This window comes from Leptonotus elevatus, chromosome 18 (genome assembly GCF_054856555.1).
Source record: "Leptonotus elevatus isolate MCC_2025b chromosome 18, RoL_Lele_1.0, whole genome shotgun sequence".
NCBI lineage: Eukaryota > Metazoa > Chordata > Actinopteri > Syngnathiformes > Syngnathidae > Leptonotus > Leptonotus elevatus.
Window position 1 is genome coordinate 3,927,525 of NC_141256.1, and position 21,082 is coordinate 3,948,606.

The 21,082-nt window shown below is 38.6% G+C and overlaps 3 non-coding genes and 2 pseudogenes across 3 annotated transcripts; all 5 read right to left on the bottom strand.

Moving 5' to 3' along the window:
• Positions 1–3,099: 3,099 nt before the first annotated feature.
• On the bottom strand, positions 3,100–3,308 carry LOC147158298 (small nucleolar RNA U3). The gene has a single exon (XR_015091024.1). It is a non-coding gene; the product is annotated as a small nucleolar RNA U3 (small nucleolar RNA).
• Positions 3,309–6,676: 3,368 nt separating this feature from the next.
• On the bottom strand, positions 6,677–6,865 carry LOC147158299 (small nucleolar RNA U3; annotated as a pseudogene).
• A 5,547-nt stretch (positions 6,866–12,412) lies between these two features.
• LOC147158300 (small nucleolar RNA U3) lies at positions 12,413–12,504 on the bottom strand (annotated as a pseudogene).
• A 3,261-nt stretch (positions 12,505–15,765) lies between these two features.
• Positions 15,766–15,981, bottom strand: LOC147158301 (small nucleolar RNA U3). The gene has a single exon (XR_015091020.1). It is a non-coding gene; the product is annotated as a small nucleolar RNA U3 (small nucleolar RNA).
• A 3,165-nt stretch (positions 15,982–19,146) lies between these two features.
• LOC147158302 (small nucleolar RNA U3) lies at positions 19,147–19,362 on the bottom strand. The gene has a single exon (XR_015091018.1). It is a non-coding gene; the product is annotated as a small nucleolar RNA U3 (small nucleolar RNA).
• Between the last annotated feature and the right edge of the window lie 1,720 nt (positions 19,363–21,082).

Here is a 21,082-nt window from a genome sequence, read left to right on the forward strand (position 1 = left end):
CTGGCTTGATGGAATACCCCCCAGGTGTCACCACCTGTCTCTGGGCTGCTTCCTGAGGGAGTGGGTCATCCTTCTCACTGCTTCAGCAGTGTCTCCAGCAGTTGTCTCCAATTTTTGAGCAAGATTTTGAAATTTATGAGATTATTCTCATTTAATTAAAAATAAATAAACTAACATTTTACCTAGTTACTTTTGTTAAAGTGGGTAGGTGACAGTGACACTGCTCACATTTTAGTGATACAGATAGACTAGCATTTCAAAAGCAGAATAGCCAATATTTATATTCAAATAAGAGTAATGTTAAATTGGAAAATTTAACTCAAGAAGAAATTATAAAGTGCAGAAAAAATACTTACACAAATATTTGAGTACTGTGAGTGATGAGTAAACTAAGAGTGTAGGAGCCGTTTTTTAAATACTGTGTTTGCAAAGCATACGTTGCAAAAATACTGACATTTATCAAGAAATTGTAAAATTTAAAATAAAATGATTAAATACAGACAATAAAGGGTTAAAGATTCACTCGCAGTAAAACCATTTGTTTTCATTTTATTATGATAGTAAGAGTACAGATACTTGAATATAATGTTACTCAAGTACAAGAAAAAATAAAGGTACTACATTTTTTTCCAAAAGTTACTCAAATACAAGTAGCTGAGTACTGTCCACTTTTGGTTATAGGTTTAGGCTATCTTGTAAAGCATTCAATAGGGTTCTGTAGCTCTATAGTAATTTTCACAACTAAGCAGTTTATGAGTTCTTTTTTTATTTTATTTTTACAGGTACAAGTTACTTTCATACCATATTTACCTCCATACTATCTTTATACATCACAGTGAATTGTGAATGCACCAAAAAGACCTCGACCCCTTTGCATTATTTTTATTTGCCAAAGTGTATGTTTACAAGTGTTAAGAATGATCATTTGAATTTCACTGCAAAACTTATTTTAACAATACATGGGATACTGTATGTACCGTATAGGATTTTGAAACAAAAGCGGCAAATATGTCTTTATGAACTCACATCATATGAAAGAGTGTCGAGCTTAATATAGCTCAGTTCAAATATATATATGAAGACATTAAAGAAGTGCAGGAGCAAGCTATTGATCGTATGTTAACACTGTCTCAGCTATGACAATACAAATGGTCCAGGTAAAAGGAAATACATTCAGGACAAAAAGTCACAGTCCAAAGGTAGGCTTCCAATCTTGAAATAAAAATCGTGACTTCAATGTGTTCAGTTTTCGTGACAATTAACAACATGAGATGAGCTAGCTAGCACCGGATTACGAGCTATGATCGTACAATAAATCTTACCTTCATACTAAAACTTCTTTCTTTCTGCCCACTTTGAGTGCTCTGCATGTCAACCAACGTTTAAGCTGTTCCACACGGTGTTTGTATATTGAACCATGTTAAAATGTTCACGCCTGGGACATCCTCTGACGCATAAACTGGTGTGGCTACTCTGTTTGGAATTTCGGACTTGTGCATATTAATGATAAAAACGAGGGTCATTTGAGATCAACCCACTGTCGTTCGCTAAACCAATGAGGTTGAGCTTTGGCCCACCTAAATCCTACAGAGCCCACCCTTTTCTCTACAAGTACAAATCACGGAGTTCTACTAGTACGAATCAGTTTTGCACCATCTCTAGCGAGAAATTTGGTGCAAAGTCACATGACTGGAGACCAGCAGAAAAAACACTTGTGACTCATAGTGGCGACTTCTTTGACTACAAGTTGTCATTTCTACAGGTACAAATCATGACTTTTACAGATACAAATTTACACTTTTTTCTACAGGTACAAAACATTATTTTACTACAATTTTTTTTTACAGGTACAAGTTACTTTTGCACCATATTTACCTCCATAGAAAAAAGACTGCCGTGCACTGCAGTTCAGGTGAGCCACTCTATTTCCTGCAGTACCTTCTCTTCTTTTTTTATAAGAGCCCCTCGAACGCTTCCACTTTTTCACCGGCATCCCCGTGGCCTAGCTAAATACTTTAGCTAATGCTACCACTATTGCCATCAACAGTTTTAAACACAGAAACACTTACCGCTATCTCCGGGTGGCAACAGACCTTTATAGGATGCTGTGTGATTTTACAGTCCGTTCCCAAAGCCGATTAGCTGGTGCGAACAAATGTATTTATTTATTTTTAAATGTTGGTGAATATGTGAATGTGCCGATTTTAAGTGCGCCTCACCTTGTCCCGCCGCACACATCCGTGCCATACTTCAAATAATGTATTAATTTGGAACACATATGACAACTATTCTTTAAAAAGATGCTACAATTGAGAAATTTGGTGAAAACCCATACAACATCAATACTTGCTTAAATTCACTATCTGGATTGAGAGCAATGAAGTACATGCAGCAAAGGGCTATCAATTGTGTTACAAAGAAACAGTTGACACATTGATTGACTGTGGAACTGTCTGTTAAATTGGTATGGCAGGCAATGGGATAGCCCGTTTTGAGCTTATTTTGATAGTCTACTCTTACATTCTCTTTCGCCTTTAACTAAAAATCTCTGTGAGGAGGAACAAGAGTCTATCTCAATTTTGTGATGCTCTGTGACATCAGAGATTTTATTTATTTTTTGCTGTGATTATTGAAGAGTTTTAGATTAATTCCAAGGAGCTCTTAAATTATTCCGTACTCAATAGTTGTTAGGTGTACAACTAATCTGTGCGATACTGTATCCACGACTCATGACTCATGAAATAACATCAAACTACTGTAGGCTACATGAAAAACGGGGGGGGGGGGGGGGGGGAATCCTAATTTTTCAGTACAGTTTTTATATCCATCCATTTGAATATGAATGTAATGTTGCTCAATTGACCATTTACTTTTAGTAGTACAAATTGTGGTTTCCAGAGATCTATACTTTAAATGATGTATTTCCAGTATAAGGAACACCTATAAGAGTGTTGTTGTTTTTTTACAATACATAAGGAAGCTGAGACAAATATAAGTATATTTTTTAATATCACATAATACAATGGAGAAGCGTGTTACACAGATTTCTGATGTGGCCATAACTTCACTTCAGCACAAGTCAGTTTCATCCCTGCTTTTATTGTTAAGAACATATCCCTTCCATCAATGCTCTGTTTCAAAGCAATGCGCACTCATCAAAGGCAAAAACCATAAATAATGCATTTATGCCAATTTCATGCTCTGAAAGGAATATCTTCCCTCGTCATCGTAGTTAGCGAGACCAAACACTTTACAAACGCATTTCTCAAGTCAAGAACTAGAGAAATGATCCCTGAAAGTATAGTCTTAACTCAGCAATGTGTGGTGACAGGATTTCACCTGGAAGACAACCATTTTCACTCAGAGGATCTACTTTTGCTCACACTTATCTAAAGCAATCAGCTCATGGATGGCAAAAAAATGATCATTCATCACTTTTGTTAAACATGTCTGAGAGTGTTCACTCGTTTATCCACTATCGTTTGCGCCAAAAAGTGTTACAATCACAGTATAGAACTACACACCTGCACGCAAATATTTGTTTAAATTGTCTATCTGCGTTGAGAGTTGATGATGATGTAGTCGGAGTGGCACAAGCAATTGAGGTCTTGATTTACCAGAGGTCTATTCCGGAGATAGTTGCTGAACAGTTTCTGCTTAGCTCAGTATGTACAGAATTCAGGCTTTATCCAGGTCATGGGTACGTTACCCTGTCCGGGTGCAGTGTTCGACATTAACCGTGGACTAATGGGCGTACTTTTTATAGATATATTTTACTTGTTTTGCTAAGCGGTGTCATGCTTGAGGTGATAAAATGGCGAGTCATGTTGATATACTGCATTGCCATCATCCCTTTTCAGAAGGTCCTAGAATAATGGCATGTTTGTTCAATCATTGACATTGCATCATCAAAGAAAGCAAACCATTTTCAACACCCAAAATTGGTAATTAATTTGCAATAAATAAATAAATAAGTCATATGTAGGGACTGACAAATAAAACTGATTAAAAAAAATCTATATTAAATTGACCAAATTTGGACATGTGATGTACTGGCCAAAAGCCAGCGATATACAGGGCCAGTGCTGATTGAATGCATGTACTATCTAGTGTTGAGGGTCTTCTGCCCAGATTTAGTTATTACTGTGTTAATTTAGTCATAACTGTTTTAATTTCCTTATTTCCTGAGTAAGAGCTTTGTGAGTGTTATCGCAATGTCGTCATGACTGGGGACCTCATCAATTTCCATAACAATGGGCCATTGTCTGTGGTTGGAAGAGTCTCTGTAATCGATGATGTCTTTACTTTAAAGTCTTATCTTCATTACTGGGATCTCATCAATTTCCACAACAATGGGCCATTGTCTGTGTTTGAAGTGTTTGTAACCAATGATGTGTTTAAAGTCTTATCTGATGTCCGGTGAACCCAAGGTGGGCTGTTTGGAGGTGGGCGTTGTGGTACTGCCCCTTCAAGATAGTATTAAAATATTGAGAGTCCGCTGTAACTTCGCACTTGCGAGAGGCTGCCACGAGTGATGGCAAAATGAAGCTTCATGAAGCAATTGCGATACTTTTTGACTCCTCAAGATGGCACTCATGATTCAAAGATGCAATGCAAATGTAATCCATTTTAATTGCACTTGCCTTTATCTTTAAACCAAGAGAACCATCTAGAGGAGTCCAAAAGTATCGCAAATGCTTCATGAAGCTTCATTTTGCCATTACTAGCTGCCACCATTGCTGGGAGCTCGCTTGTGCCCGGAATATTCTGTATAAATAAATCCTTCGAAGGACCTGTTCACCGATCTCCAGTCTGCATTCGGATAACCAACATTCTCACTACCCGAAAGAAAACGAACACGCGGAAGGCAAAGATTGTCTTCCAACACTAGAAATGCAACAAAATTAAGAATCAACCGTACAAAGACAGGGTGGAGTTTTTGAAGTCCAAAGGAGCATGCTTTGGGTGCTTGGCTTTGGAACATATCAGCAAATTCTGCAAGAAAAGAACTGAGTGTAAGGAGTGTAAATTAAAACACCCAGACATCCTCCACAAACATAAATAAGAAGAATCTGCCTCTCAGGAAAAGAGCAATGATGCTCAAGAAGAAGAGGCTTGCCCACAGGCTACAGTTGCACGAGAGTCTGCTTGCTTCATTGGGGCCGGAGAAAGTGAACGTGTGCTGTCAATAGTATCGGTGATAATCAAATCAAGAAAGAGCGACAAGCATGTAGAAACGTATGCTTTTATGGACCCGGGAAGCACAGCAACCTTCATTACAGACGCCTACGCAAGAAGTTGAATGTTAAAGGGAAACCCACCCAAATACTCCTGAGCACCATGAGTCAAGGCAAATCTGAAGGATCGAAGTGCATAAATAGTGATGTGGTATCAGACTTGGAGGTATGTGGACTGGAAGAAAGCAAGTATATAGAGTTACCAAAGGCGTACACCCATGGTAGCATTCCAGTGCACCACACGAACATTCCCAAGCAATCTGAAATACGAAAGTGGTCTTACCTCCGCGAAGCACGCCTGCCAGAAATTCAAGCGGACGTCAGCCTACTTATTGGAGCAAATTGTTCAAGAACAATGGAGCCATGGCACATTATAAAGATTCGGGACGGAGGACCTTATGCGATACAGACTGAAGCAAATGGCAATGACAGCAAACAGCGGCCCTGCTCAGTGAATAGAATCACAGTGGTGGGAATTGAGAAACTACGAGTACAGCAGTACAACATAGATTTCCCAGAGCGCAGCTACGATGACAAGCAAGAGATGTCACAAGACGACAAACAATTCATGCGATCTGTGGAGAAGACACTAAATTCTATGAAGACTACAAGGCCTTCATGGATGCCGTCATAGAAAAGGGATATGCCATTCAAGTCCCAACTGAGCAGCTGAACAGAGACGATGGCATGGTGTCGTACGTTATCTACGCTCCTTGTGGATAACGCCTCTCCTCGCAACTCCTGGCTTGCTTAGTCTGCCTGCCTAACCAATTAGGGGCCGGATAATGTTGGAGCCAATTGTGTATTGGTTAAATTTGTAGACTATTATTTCATGCATATATTAGAATTTCTATTTAAAATTGCAAAAAGAAAAATTCTTTAGATATTTCTTTATTGGAACTATTTTCGTGATAGTCACGTAACTAACGAATGTGTAGATAAAAATGGCAGCGGGGTGGACGTTGGACAGATGAAGCCAGCTCATGATAGAAGCGACATTGTTTTTTGACCAGACGATTTGACCTTTTTTAGACGTGCTTGTACAATTTTTATTTTGTGTTTTATTAAACAATAAACTTCAAGACGTGGTCCTGTCGTTTGTGTTCAAGACTCATCGTTACTCTGGCTTCAAAGGTGTTTGTTTTTTGTGGAATAAGACCTACACTAACTACTCAGAATATATAGCTTCCATTAATGCTCCATTACAAAGCAACGAACATTCATCAATGGCAAACAACTTATGATAAAATCATTGCTCTATAATAGCTAATGCTTTTTTTTAGGGCCAAAGCAAAGTACAAAGCTTTAATATTTTTTTATTCTAACTCAAGCACGGCTGAAACAATTATTTGAATAATCTCAAGGAATTGATCAACTAGGTTTTTTAAAACTTCAAATACATTTAAATTAAATACACTTCAAATTAACATTTAACAATAACTACTTAGAGCATATTCCTTCCATCAATGCTCCATCACAAAGCAATGAACTTTCAGCAATGGCAAAGAATCTATGATAAAAATCATTGTTCATTGCCAGCTTCACGCTCAGGAAAGAATATCTTCTCTCATCGTCGTAGTTAGTGTTAGAGTAGACAATATTAAGTATTGTACTCTTTGCGTGTTCAATTAACTGAATGGTGAGATTCTGGTGAAGAAGTCCCTTTGCAAAGGTATTATAATTATCAGAAGCTTCTGATGACAAAAGCTGACGACACTGAAGCCGTGTTCCATCAGATTGTGTGTCGTCCACTCCGGCACATCTTTATTTATTGAAAAGTGGGTGAATACGAAAAGTCTCCACCCATCAGCCCACAATACATTTGTTTACAACTCAGTAAAAACAAGAGAATCTGTTCCCATGGGTATAAATCAGATTAGAGAAAACCAATGATAATAAGCCTGTGACTCCCTTCTTCGACCGGCAGAGACCGGCCCCAGACTAAAACTCCCTTTTAGATAGCAAATGGAATAAACCCGTTGCCCATTCTCTCATGAAAGTAACACAGATAAAAATACAATTCTATTCATTGAGCCATACTGCTATAACTAAATCCAAAACGGCTAAAATATAAATTGAAACTGAAAAACAATGTTAATAACTTAACATTCCCTCATTTGAGCTCTTGAGAGCTCAACACATTAAAACATTTTTTTTCAATGGTTGTGTGGTAAAAATAATTATCCTTAAAACATCCCTTTAGCAGAAGAGGAGGTAGTTTAGCAATCTTATGACATTAAAAAACAATTTGATACATTTAAAAGATTTTTAGTGGAATAAGCATAGCATATGTGAGGCTTAACATAAAATGTTGTTCATTAAAAAGTGTCGCAATGTATCGGCAGACGAATATGTGTTCTTTGAAGCCATCTCGTGATGAAGTTCTTTGTTGAATGAAAAAAGTGACGCAATAGTTTTTCTCTTCTTTAAGAATCTGGGGTAGACTACCCAAATTCTTCGATTTGTCACCGGGATTATTCTGCCCGAAAATGTGACTCTTCGTGGAATGATTGCCCAAGAAAAGGCACTTGACTTGATCCGTTGAATGATGTCAAAACGATGTCGAATGATGTCGAAACGGCCGCTCCAGAACCGAACAGTGGGTCAGCTGACGTGGCTCCCAGGTCGGAGGTGATAAGATTGATGATCATCAGTTGATGAGATAGCCGGCAGCTTTGTAGACCAGTTGTGGAATTTCGTCTCTCCTTTCCGTTATCAACCTGAGAGTGGAATATGTTTTTAGTCTTCTCATAAACCCACATAAATTTTATTTGGAGGAAAAAACCTTGATAGTTTTTGTTAGTTGGGATTAGTAAATGTTATTTGGTTAAGATCCGTAGGTCCTGTGCTGTTGGAACAGGAAAATATCTATTTTTGTGACATTAAAATAGAGCCCAGCCTTTGATTGATTTGAATGACATTCACTCATTCATTAATATAAGACAGAGCTTGTAAATATTTATTTTTCAAATAGGTTTTGTTCCACGACTAAATTTGTTCTAAATTTGCATAACTTTGCCTTTTACCATCCTGAAAGGAATCATTTTACTAGCATATCATATATTCTCTTCCCAGAATCCCATGACCGGCCGAATCATGGCATGCTGGAAAAAACTCACATATATTCGTATTATCTATACTCTTTTGCAAACACTGGGCTCCAAACATTACATTTTTCAAATGTGATTCTGAGATAAAAGATATAATATAATATAATTACCTTCATTCGGCGAATATGCATTATTGTCCTCTTTCCCGCTGCAAGCTTACCTTTCTTCCGCTCTTGTTTTGTTCCCTGTAGATTTCTTCAAACTCAAACTGTGAATTATCCCATTCAAACTCATCCTGTCAATTGGAGTGTAGGCCGATACCCCACAACCTTTTTAATTTTGTTTTTAAGTTTGTTTTTAATTTTCTAACCCACAACCTTTTAATTTTGTATTTAATTTTCTAATTCGTCTACATTGGTTAATTTCTTAAACATAAACTCCCTCATTTTGACAAAGATCCACTGATTTTTTCAAACACGTCAAGATAAAGGGGATAAAATAGAGACCTCATAACTCAAAAGACGTCGCAAACAACACAACCCTCTAAATCAGGCTGGGATTCATAAATCACAGTGCTGTGAGAAAAAAAAAATTAACCATCAAACTCTTAGTTAGTCTTTTACTTGTTACTACTCATTTTATTCTATAATTTATTTTATACTGCAGCTGCAGCTGGACGAAGTCCAAAAAAGTTCCTCACGGGGAAAATAAAAGTATATTGTATTATATCATATTAATAAAATTGCCATTGTACCAATTCAGAAACTGATTCTCCCAAAAATATAGGCAAAAATTTAGTAGGCTATAGATTGAAATAAATTTTCTCAATCCCTCAAATTTACATATGTCGTTTTCAATTTCCTGAAATGTCTTGCTATAGATCACAGTTCCCCACCCAACACATTAAAAATGCCTTGCATACACCGTGCAGTATATCTCTGAACAAGGATCACATCCCATTCCGACCACCAGCTTTCAAAAGTCAATGTTCAGGGCGGGGCTGTGTCAGACAAAGTTCGATGAGAGGAGACATCTGTAATGAGGCTTGTACACAGGCACTGGGCATTGAGGAAGGTGAACATCATGTTTTTTTAGGCACAGGAGGAGAAGACTGTTGCTCTGGGCTTTTGACCTTTGATCTCTGCCACATCCATTCAGACGCTGTCTGCAATGTGGATCCGATGACACATTTTCGGTCCTTCCAGGCGCTCACCTCGATCAACGAATGCACCCGGCAGATCCAATGCACTACAATGCCAGACTGAGGAAATGGGATCACAGCAAGATAGTTCACTTACTGCTTTCTCAAAAATGTTTCGTAAAAACAAAACAAAAAAAAACAGCCTCTTTTTTTTTTAATAATACCCCTTTCAAATAGCTACTAGCAATACTTGCAAATACAACGTATCAGCAGCTGGGGCGCATCCCGTTCGCAGTTTGTAATCAGTGAAGGCCATCAAACCCTCATCTGCCTTGGAACTCAAACATCAGTTTCTGAAATGACACACTCAGAGAAAAAACAAATATTAAAATCATTACCATTATGTCAATTTCAAAAACATTTATAACTTCTTATTCAACTATCTTACTTCTAGCCACAGCTGTACAGATGTAGGCATAATCATGTCAACTCAACACAGCTCAAACAAAATGCCATTATTTTATCATTATTCTTTAATCATTTGTCCCGAAAAGGGAAAGTTAACAAATTAACCATCTTCATCAATCATTAAAGTGTAAAGACTATTGGTTCAGTCACTAAAAAATAAAAAATAAAATAAAAAATAAAACACTAATTTAATATTCTTCTACAAAAACTCAACAATATCTTTCAAATACTATTACTTATTTCTTATTGTTTATCATTCCTCTCTTACCATTTTGACAAAGAAAAAGTCCCATTACGAGGACACATTATGCTCTAACGCACAGCCCCCTCCTTTTCTTCTAACCTAGAAACGGGGGGGGGGGGGGATCTTAACATTATACATCGCAAAACCTATTTTATCACATTCCCATTAATAAAACGAACGCCACTATCACAACAGTCTCATCTCACACAAAACAACACCAAACTTAGTTAAAAATTTTGAAGAAAAACAAACAAAATCACATTTCTCACTCACAATCAAACAATAATAGCCCCCACCTTTTAGAAGCTAGGTCACACACTCAAATACATATGCACACACTCTTTAATCATTAAAAAATAATAAACGGTTTTATTCTATCAATTCGTTGTCTACAAATCTTATGGCATTTAAACCGCAGTCTTGTACGGTGATTTCAATAAACGGGTTAACTTCGAACAAATCACCCGAAAAACTGCTACACAAATGCTGGAGTCATTTTAGCATCAAATTCAGCCACTACATCATTACCAACAAAGAAAACACAAAAGTCTGACGTACCATTTTGTCCAGCGAAAGCTTTTCATACAATCGATCCATAGTTTGTTTGTTCATTTTATATCGACGCTTTTTTTTTTTCACCGCATGGCTGCGACTCACAAGTCTATAAACCGGAAGCGCATTCAGGACAAACCATTCTGTATCCGGGTCGAAATCGCCTCCATTTTGTCTGTAGGCTATTTTTTACTTTCGGTTTCAATAAAGTGACGTCTCACTTTTAATATAATAGTTCAATAGGTTAACACATATGGCCACACAACAGACACACATAAGAATCACGTGACCTCTCGTTTATACACAGCGGTTATCCAATCCCGCTGAGCTAAACTGTTCTCCATATATTGCAAAAATTTTGCAAGGCGCTCATTTTCAAACTAACTTGTCACGCGCTAACGAATTCAACCGTAGAACAAAAGGAATTCATACGGTAATCCTGACCCCAAAACTACAATCGTAGGAACGCCAAAAAATAAAATAAAATTCACGTAATCTCTCGATTGCAAATACAGTGATACAAAATCCAATCATCGCTGTAATCAACCTGGACCCCTCAATGCTGTTCAATTTCAAACAGGCGCTTTTTCCAAAAAACATATTACGTGTACATAGGACTTTCTCACCAAGTGTCATGAGCTATTATGATACTTGTCCTCCAATCGGCCAAAACTGCTTAAAAAACAGAAGCGCTACCATAATCATCGCGATCCTTAGTAAAAAGAAAGACTTTTTACGTCATCCGGTAACCCTTTTATTCAATATATATTATGGTCTAAGGATTCTTCGTAGCGTTGACGAAAAACAAAACAAATTAACAAATTAAATACACTACTTCTTCCCGTTTAAAAAAAGCTTCATTTCTACAGGCTGCATTTACGTCACTTAAAAATGCACCACCCCACGACGTGTTTAGTTCAATATCGTCGGAAATATCCCAACTCTCTAACGATTTCAAACTACAACTTGTTCACACAGATCTCATTTAAAATTTAGACAATTTGGAAGACGAAAAACCAGTTGCAGCGGACCCAAACAGACAGAACCTCCCTACGTGGATAAAGGTCTCCACTTACCGTACTTTATTTATTTAGGCCTAGAAGTTCCGCCCGTCCGTGAACGCCGCAGCTTGTTCTACGTCAGAATACCACCATCCGTTAGAATTCAGTGGAGGAGACCATTCGTTATAATTCAGCGTCGGGGACACCATTTGTTAGAGTAGACAATATTAAGTATTGTACTCTTTGTGTGTTCAATTAACTGAATGGTGAGATTCTGGTGAAGAAGTCCCTTTGCAAAGGTATTATAATTATCAGAAGCTTCTGATGACAAAAGCTGACGACACTGAAGCCGTGTTCCATCAGATTGTGTGTCGTCTACTCCGGCACATCTTTATTTATTGAAAAGTGGGTGAATACGAAAAGTCTCCACCCATCAGCCCACAATACATTTGTTTACAACTCAGTAAAAACAAGAGAATCTGTTCCCATGGGTTTAAATCAGATTAGAGAAAACCAATAATAATAAGCCTGTGACTCCCTTCTTCGACCGGCAGAGACCGGCCCCAGACTAAAACTCCCTTTTAGATAGCAAATGGAATAAACCCGTTGCCCTTTCCCTCATGAAAGTAACACAGATAAAAATACAATTCTATTCATTGAGCCATACTGCTATAACTAAATCCAAAACGGCTAAAATATGAATTGAAACTGAAAACCAATGTTAATAACTTAACATTAGCGAGACCAAACACTTTAGAAACACATTTCTCAAGTCAAGAACTAGAGAAATGACCCCTGCAAGTATCGTCTTAACTCAGCAATGTGTGGTGACAGGATTTCACCTGGAAGACAACCATTTTCACTCAGAGGATCTACTTTTGCTCACACTTATCTAAAGCAATCAGCTCATGGATGGCAAAAAAATTATCATTCATCACTGTTGTTAAACATGTCAGAGTGTTCACTCGTTTATCCACTATCGTTTGCCTCAAAAAGTGTTACAATCACAGTATAGAACTACACACCTGCACGCAAGTATTTGTTTAAATTGTCTATCTGCGTTGAGAGTCGATGATGATGTAGTCGGAGTGGCACTAGCAATTGAGGTCTTGATTTACCAGAGGTCTATTCCGGAGATAGTTGCTGAACAGTTTCTGCTTAGCTCAGTATGTACAGCATTCAGGCTTTATCCAGGTCATGGGTACGTTACCCTGTCCGGGTGCAGGGTTCGACATTAACCGTGGACTAATGGGCGTACTTTTTATAGATATATTTTACTTGTTTTGCTAAGCGGTGTCATGCTTGCGGTGATGCAATGGCGAGTCATGTTGATGTGCTGCGTTGCCATCATCCCTTTTCAGAAGAACCTAGAATAATGGCATGTTTGTTCAATCATTGACATTGCATCATCAAAGAAAGCAAACCATTTTTAACACCCAAATTTGGTAAATAATTTGCAATCAATAAATAAATAAGTCATATGTAGGGACTGACAAATAAAACTGATTTAAAAAAATCTATATTAAATTGACCAAATTTGGACATGTGATGTACTGGCCAAAAGCCAGCGATATACAGGGCCAGTGCTGATTGAATGCATGTACTATCTAGTGTTGAGGGTCTTCTGCCCAGATTTAGTTATAACTGTGTTAATTTAGTCATAACTGTTTTAATTTCCTTATTTCCTCAGTAGGAGCTTTGTGAGTGTTATCGCAATGTCGTCATGACTGGGGGAACTCAACAATTTCCACAACAATGGGCCATTGTCTGGTGTTGGAAGAGTCTCTGTAATCAATGATGTCTTTACTTTAAAGTCTTATCGTCATTACTGGGATCTCATCAATTTCCACAACAATGGGCCATTGTCTGGTGTTGGAAGAGTCTCTGTAATCAATGATGTCTTTACTTTAAAGTCTTATCGTCATTACTGGGATCTCATCAATTTCCACAAAAATGGGCCATTGTCTGTGTTTGAAGTGTCTGTAACCAATGATGTGTTTAAAGTCTTATCTGATGTCCGGTGAACCCAAGGTGGGCTGTTTGGAGGGGGGCGTTGTGGTACCGCCCCTTCAAGATAGTATTAAAATATTGAGAGTCCGCTGTAACTTCGCACTTGCGAGAGGCTGCCACCATTGCTGGGAGCTCGCTTGTGCCTGGAATATTCTGTAGAAATATATCCTTCGAAGGACCTGTTCACCGATCTCCAGTCTGCATTCGGATAACCAACATTCTCACTACCCGAAAGAAAACGAACACGCGGAAGGCAAAGATTGTCTTCCAACACTAGAAATGCAACAAAATTAAGAATCAACCGTACAAAGACAGGGTGGAGTTTTTGAAGTCCAAAGGAGCGTGCTTTGGGTGCTTGGCTTTGGAACATATCAGCAAATTCTGCAAGAAAAGAACTGAGTGTAAGGAGTGTAAATTAAAACACCCAGACATCCTCCACAAACATAAATAAGAAGAATCTGCCTCTCAGGAAAAGAGCAATGATGCTCAAGAAGAAGAGGCTTGCCCACAGGCTACAGTTGCACGAGAGTCTGCTTGCTTCATTGGGGCCGGAGAAAGTGAACGTGTGCTGTCAATAGTATCGGTGATAATCAAATCAAGAAAGAGCGACAAGCATGTAGAAACGTATGCTTTTATGGACCCGGGAAGCACAGCAACCTTCATTACAGACGCCTACGCAAGAAGTTGAATGTTAAAGGGAAACCCACCCAAATACTCCTGAGCACCATGAGTCAAGGCAAATCTGAAGGATCGAAGTGCATAAATAGTGATGTGGTATCAGACTTGGAGGTATGTGGACTGGAAGAAAGCAAGTATATAGAGTTACCAAAGGCGTACACCCATGGTAGCATTCCAGTGCACCACACGAACATTCCCAAGCAATCTGAAATACGAAAGTGGTCTTACCTCCGCGAAGCACGCCTGCCAGAAATTCAAGCGGACGTCAGCCTACTTATCGGAGCAAATTTTTCAAGAACAATGGAGCCATGGCACATTATAAAGATTCGGGACGGAGAACCTTATGCGATACAGACTGAAGCAAATGGCAATGACAGCAAACAGCGGCCCTGCTCAGTGAATAGAATCACAGTGGTGGGAATTGAGAAACTACGAGTACAGCAGTACAACATAGATTTCCCAGAGCGCAGCTACGATGACAAGCAAGAGATGTCACAAGACAACAAACAATTCATGCGATCTGTGGAAAAGACACTAAATTCTATGAAGACTACAAGGCCTACATGGATGCCGTCATAGAAAAGGGATATGCCATTCAAGTCCCAACTGAGCAGCTGAACAGAGACGATGGCATGGTGTCGTACGTTATCCACGCTCCTTGTGGATAACACCTCTCCTCGCAACTCCTGGCTTGCTTAGTCTGCCTGCCTAACCAATTAGGGGCCGGATAATGTTGGAGCCAATTGTGTATTGGTTAAATTTGTAGACTATTATTTCATGCATATATTAGAATTTCTGTTTAAAATTGCAAAAAGAAAAATTCTTTAGATATTTCTTTATTGCAACTATTTTCGTGATAGTCACGTAACTAACGAATGTGTAGATAAAAATGGCAGCGGGGTGGACGTTGGACAGATGAAGCCAGCTCATGATAGAAGCGACATTGTTTTTTGACCAGACGATTTGACCTTTTTTAGACGTGTTTGTACAATTTTTATTTTGTGTTTTATCAAACAATAAACTTCAAGACGTGGTCCTGTCGTTTGTGTTCAAGACTCATCGTTACTCTGGCTTCAAAGGTGTTTGTTTTTTGTGGAATAAAACCTACACTAACTACTCAGTATATATAGCTTCCATTAATGCTCCATTACAAAGCAACGAACGTTCATCAATGGCAAACAACTTATGATAAAATCATTGCTCTTTAATAGCTAATGCTCTTTTTTAGGGCCAAAGCAAAGTACAAAGCTTTAATATTTTTTTATTCTAACTCAAGCACGGCTGAAACAATTATTTGAATAATCTCAAGTAATTGATCAAGTAGGTTTTTTAAAACTTCAAATACATTTAAATTAAATACACTTCAAATTAACATTTAACAATAACTACTCAGAGCATATTCCTTCCATCAATGCTCCATCACAAAGCAATGAACGTTCATCAATGGCAAAGAATCTATGATAAAAATCATTGTTCATTGCCAGCTTCACGCTCAGGAAAGAATATCTTCTCTCATCATCATAGTTAGCGAGACCAAACACTTTAGAAACACATTTCTCAAGTCAAGAACTATAGAAACGATCCCTGAAAGTATAGTCTTAACTCAGCAATGTGTGGTGACAGGATTTCACCTGGAAGACAACCATTTTCACTCAGAGGATCTACTTTTGCTCACACTTATCTAAAGCAATCAGCTCATGGATGGCAATTTTTTTTATCATTCATCACTTTTGTTAAACATCCTGAGAGTGTTCACTCGTTTATCCACAATCGTTTGCGCCAAAAAGTGTTACAATCACAGTATAGAACTACACACCTGCACGCAAGTATTTGTTTAAATTGTCTATCTGCGTTGAGAGTCGATGATGATGTAGTCGGAGTGGCACTAGCAATTGAGGTCTTGATTTACCAGAGGTCTATTCCGGAGATAGTTGCTGAACAGTTTCTGCTTAGCTCAGTATGTACAGCATTCAGGCTTTATCCAGGTCATGGGTACGTTACCCTGTCCGGGTGCAGGGTTCGACATTAACCGTGGACTAATGGCCGTACTTTTTATAGATATATTTTACTTGTTTTGCTAAGCGGTGTCATGTTTGCGGTGATAAAATGGCGAGTCATGTTGGTGTGCTTTGTTGCCATCATCCCTTTTCAGAAGGCCCTAGAATAATGGCATGTTAGTTCAATCATTGACATTGCATCATCAAAGAAAGCAAACCCTTTTTAACACCCAAATTTGGTAAATAATTTGCAATCAATAAATAAATAAGTCATATGTAGGGACTGACAAATAAAACTGATTAAAAAAAATCTATATTAAATTTACCAAATTTGGACATGTGATGTATTGGCCAAAAGCCAGCGATATACAGGGCCAGTGCTGATTGAATGCATGTACTATCTAGTGTTGAGGGTCTTCTGCCCAAATTTAGTTATAACTGTGTTAATTTAGTCATAACTGTTTTAATTTCCTTATTTCCTCAGTAGGAGCTTTGTGAGTGTTATCGCAATGTCGTCATGACTGGGGGAACTCATCAATTTCCACAACAATGGGCCAATGTCTGGTGTTGGAAGAGTCTCTGTAATCAATGATGTCTTTACTTTAAAGTCTTATCGTCATTACTGGGATTTCATCAATTTCCACAACAATGGGCCATTGTCTGTGTTTGAAGTGTCTGTAACCAATGATGTGTTTAAAGTCTTATCTGATGTCCGGTGAACCCAAGGTGGGCTGTTTGGAGGGTGGCGTTGTGGTACCGCCCCTTCAAGATAGTATTAAAATATTGAGAGTCCGCTGTAACTTCGCACTTGCGAGAGGCTGCCACCATTGCTGGGACCTCGCTTGTGCCCGGAATATTCTGTAGAAATAAATCCTTCGAAGGACCTGTTCACCGATCTCCAGTCTGCATTCGGATAACCAACATTCTCACTACCCGAAAGAAAACGAACACGCGGAAGGCAAAGATTGTCTTCCAACACTAGAAATGCAACAAAATTAAGAATCAACCGTACAAAAGACAGGGTGGAGTTTTTGAAGTCCAAAGGAGCGTGCTTTGGGTGCTTGGCTTTGGAACATATCAGCAAATTCTGCAAGAAAAGAACTGAGTGTAAGGAGTGTAAATTAAAACACCCAGACATCCTCCACAAACATAAATAAGAAGAATCTGCCTTTCAGGAAAAGAGCAATGATGCTCAAAAAGAAGAGACTAGCCCACAAGCTACAGTTGCACGAGAGTCTGCTTGCTTCATTGGGGCCGTAGAAAGTGAACGTGTGCTGTCAATAGTATCGGTAATAATCAAATCAAGAAAGAGCGACAAGCATGTAGAAACTTATGCTTTTATGGACCCGGGAAGCACAGCAACCTTCATTACAGACGCCTACGCAAGAAGTTGAATGTTAAAGGGAAACCCATCCAAATAATCCTGAGCACCATGAGTCAAGGCAAATCTGAAGGATCGAAGTTCATAAAGAGTGATGTGGTATCAGACTTGGAGGTATGTGGACTGGAAGAAAGCAAGTATATTGAGTTAGCAAAGGCGTACACCCATGGTAGCATTCCAGTGCACCACATGAACATTCCCAAGCAATCTGAAATACGAAAGTGGTCTTACCTCCGCGAAGTACGCCTGCCAGAAATTCAAGCGGACGTCAGCCTACTTATTGGAGCAAATTGTTCAAGAACAATGGAGCCATGGCACATTATAAAGATTCGGGACGGAGGACCTTATGCGATACAGACTGAAGCAAATTGCAATGACAGCAAACAGCGGCCCTGCTCAGTGAATAGAATCACAAAGGTGGGAGTTGAGAAACTACTAGTACAGCAGTACAACATAGATTTCCCAGAGCGCAGCTATGATGACAAGCAAGAGATGTCTCAAGACGACAAATAATTCATGCGATCTGTGGAGAAGACACTAAAATCTATGACGACTACAAGGGCTTCATGGATGCCGTCATAGAAAAGGGATATGCCATTCAAGTCCCAACTGAGCAGCTGAACAGAGACGATGGCATGGTGTCGTACGTTATCCACGCTCCTTGTGGATAACACCTCTCCTCGCAACTCCTGGCTTGCTTAGTCTGCCTGCCTAACCAATTAGGGGCCGGATAATGTTGGAGCCAATTGTGTATTGGTTAAATTTGTAGACTATTATTTCATGCATATATTAGAATTTCTGTTTAAAATTGCAAAAAGAAAAATTCTTTAGATATTTCTTTATTGGAACTATTTTCGTGATAGTCACGTAACTAACGAATGTGTAGATAAAAATGGCAGCGGGGTGGACGTTGGACAGATGAAGCCAGCTCATGATAGAAGCGACATTGTTTTTTGACCAGACGATTTGACCTTTTTTAGACGTGCTTGTACAATTTTTATTTTGTGTTTTATTAAACAATAAACTTCAAGACGTGGTCCTGTCGTTTGTGTTCAAGACTCATCTTTACTCTGGCTTCAAAGGTGTTTGTTTTTTATGGAATAAAACCTACACTAACTACTCAGAATATATATCTTCCATTAATGCTCCATTACAAAGCAACGAACGTTCATCAATGGCAAACAACTTATGATAAAATCATTGCTCTTTAATAGCTAATGCTTTTTTTTAGGGACAAAGCAAAATACAAAGCTTTAATATTTTTTTATTCTAACTCAAGCACGGCTGAAAGAATTATTTGAATAATCTCAAGTAATTGATCAACTAGGTTTTTTAAAACTTCAAATACATTTAAATTAAATACACTTCAAATTAACATTTAACAATAACTACTCAGAGCATATTCCTTCCATCAATGCTCCATCACAAAGCAATGAACGTTCATCAATGGCAAAGAATCTATGATAAAAATCATTGTTCATTGCCAGCTTCACGCTCAGGAAAGAATATCTTCTCTCATCATCGTAGTTAGCGAGACCAAACACTTTAGAAACACATTTCTCAAGTCAAGAACTATAGAAATGATCCCTGAAAGTATAGTCTTAACTCAGCAATGTGTGGTGACAGGATTTCACCTGGAAGACAACCATTTTCACTCAGAGGATCTACTTTTGCTCACACTTATCTAAAGCAATCAGCTCATGGATGGCAAAAAAATGATCATTCATCACTTTTGTTAAACATGTCTGAGAGTGTTCACTCGTTTATCCACAATCGTTTGCGCCAAAAAGTGTTACAATCACAGTATAGAACTACACACCTGCACGCACGTATTTGTTTAAATTGTCTATCTGCGTTGAGAGTCGATGATGATGTAGTCGGAGTGGCACTAGCAATTGAGGTCTTGATTTACCAGAGGTCTATTCCGGAGATAGTTGCTGAACAGTTTCTGCTTAGCTCAGTATGTACAGCATTCAGGCTTTATCCAGGTCATGGGTACGTTACCCTGTCCGGGTGCAGGATTTGACATTAACCGTGGACTAATGGGCGTACTTTTTATAGATATATTTTACTTGTTTTGCTTGCGGTGATAAAATGGCAAGTCATGTTGATGTGCTGCGTTGCCATCATCCCTTTTCAGAAGGCCCTAGAATAATGGCATGTTTGTTCAATCATTGACATTGCATCATCAAAGAAAGCAAACCATTTTCAAAACCCAAAATTGGTAAATAATTTGCAATCAATAAATAAATAAGCCATATGTAGGGACTGACAAATAAAATTGATTAAAAAAAATCTATATTAAATTGGCCAAATTTGGACATGTGATGTCCTGGCCAAAAGCCAGCGATATACAGGGCCAGTGCTGATTGAATGCATGTACTATCTAGTGTTGAGGGTCTTCTGCCCAGATTTAGTTATAACTGTGTTAATTTAGTCATAACTGTTTTAATTTCCTTATTTCCTCAGTAGGAGCTTTGTGAGTGTTATCGCAATGTCGTCATGACTGGGGGAACTCATCAATTTCCACAACAATGGGCCATTGTCTGGCGTTGGAAGAGTCTCTGTAATCAATGATGTCTTTACTTTAAAGTCTTATCGTCATTACTGGGATCTCATCAATTTCCACAACAATGGGCCATTGTCTGTGTTTGAAGTGTCTGTAACCAATGATGTGTTTAAAGTCTTATCTGATGTCCGGTGAACCCAAGGTGGGCTGTTTGGAGGGGGGCGTTGTGGTACCGCCCCTTCAAGATAGTATTAAAATATTGAGAGTCCGCTGTAACTTCGCACTTGCGAGAGGCTGCCACCATTGCTGGGACCTCGCTTGTGCCCGGAATATTCTGTAGAAATAAATCCTTCGAAGGACCTGTTCACCGATCTCCAGTCTGCATTCGGATAACCAACATTCTCACTACCCGAAAGAAAACGAACACGCGGAAGGCAAAGATTGTCTTCCAACACTAGAAATGCAACAAAATTAAGAATCAACCTTACAAAAGACAGGGTGGAGTTTTTGAAGTCCAAAGGAGCATGCTTTGGGTGCTTGGCTTTGGAACATATCAGCAAATTCTGCAAGAAAAGAACTGAGTGTAAGGAGTGTAAATTAAAACACCCAGACATCCTCCACAAACATAAATAAGAAGAATCTGCCTTTCAGGAAAAGAGCAATGATGCTCAAAAAGAAGAGGCTTGCCCACAGGCTACAGTTGCACGAGAGTCTGCTTGCTTCATTGGGGCCGTAGAAAGTGAACGTGTGCTGTCAATAGTATCGGTAATAATCAAATCAAGAAAGAGCGACAAGCATGTAGAAACTTATGCTT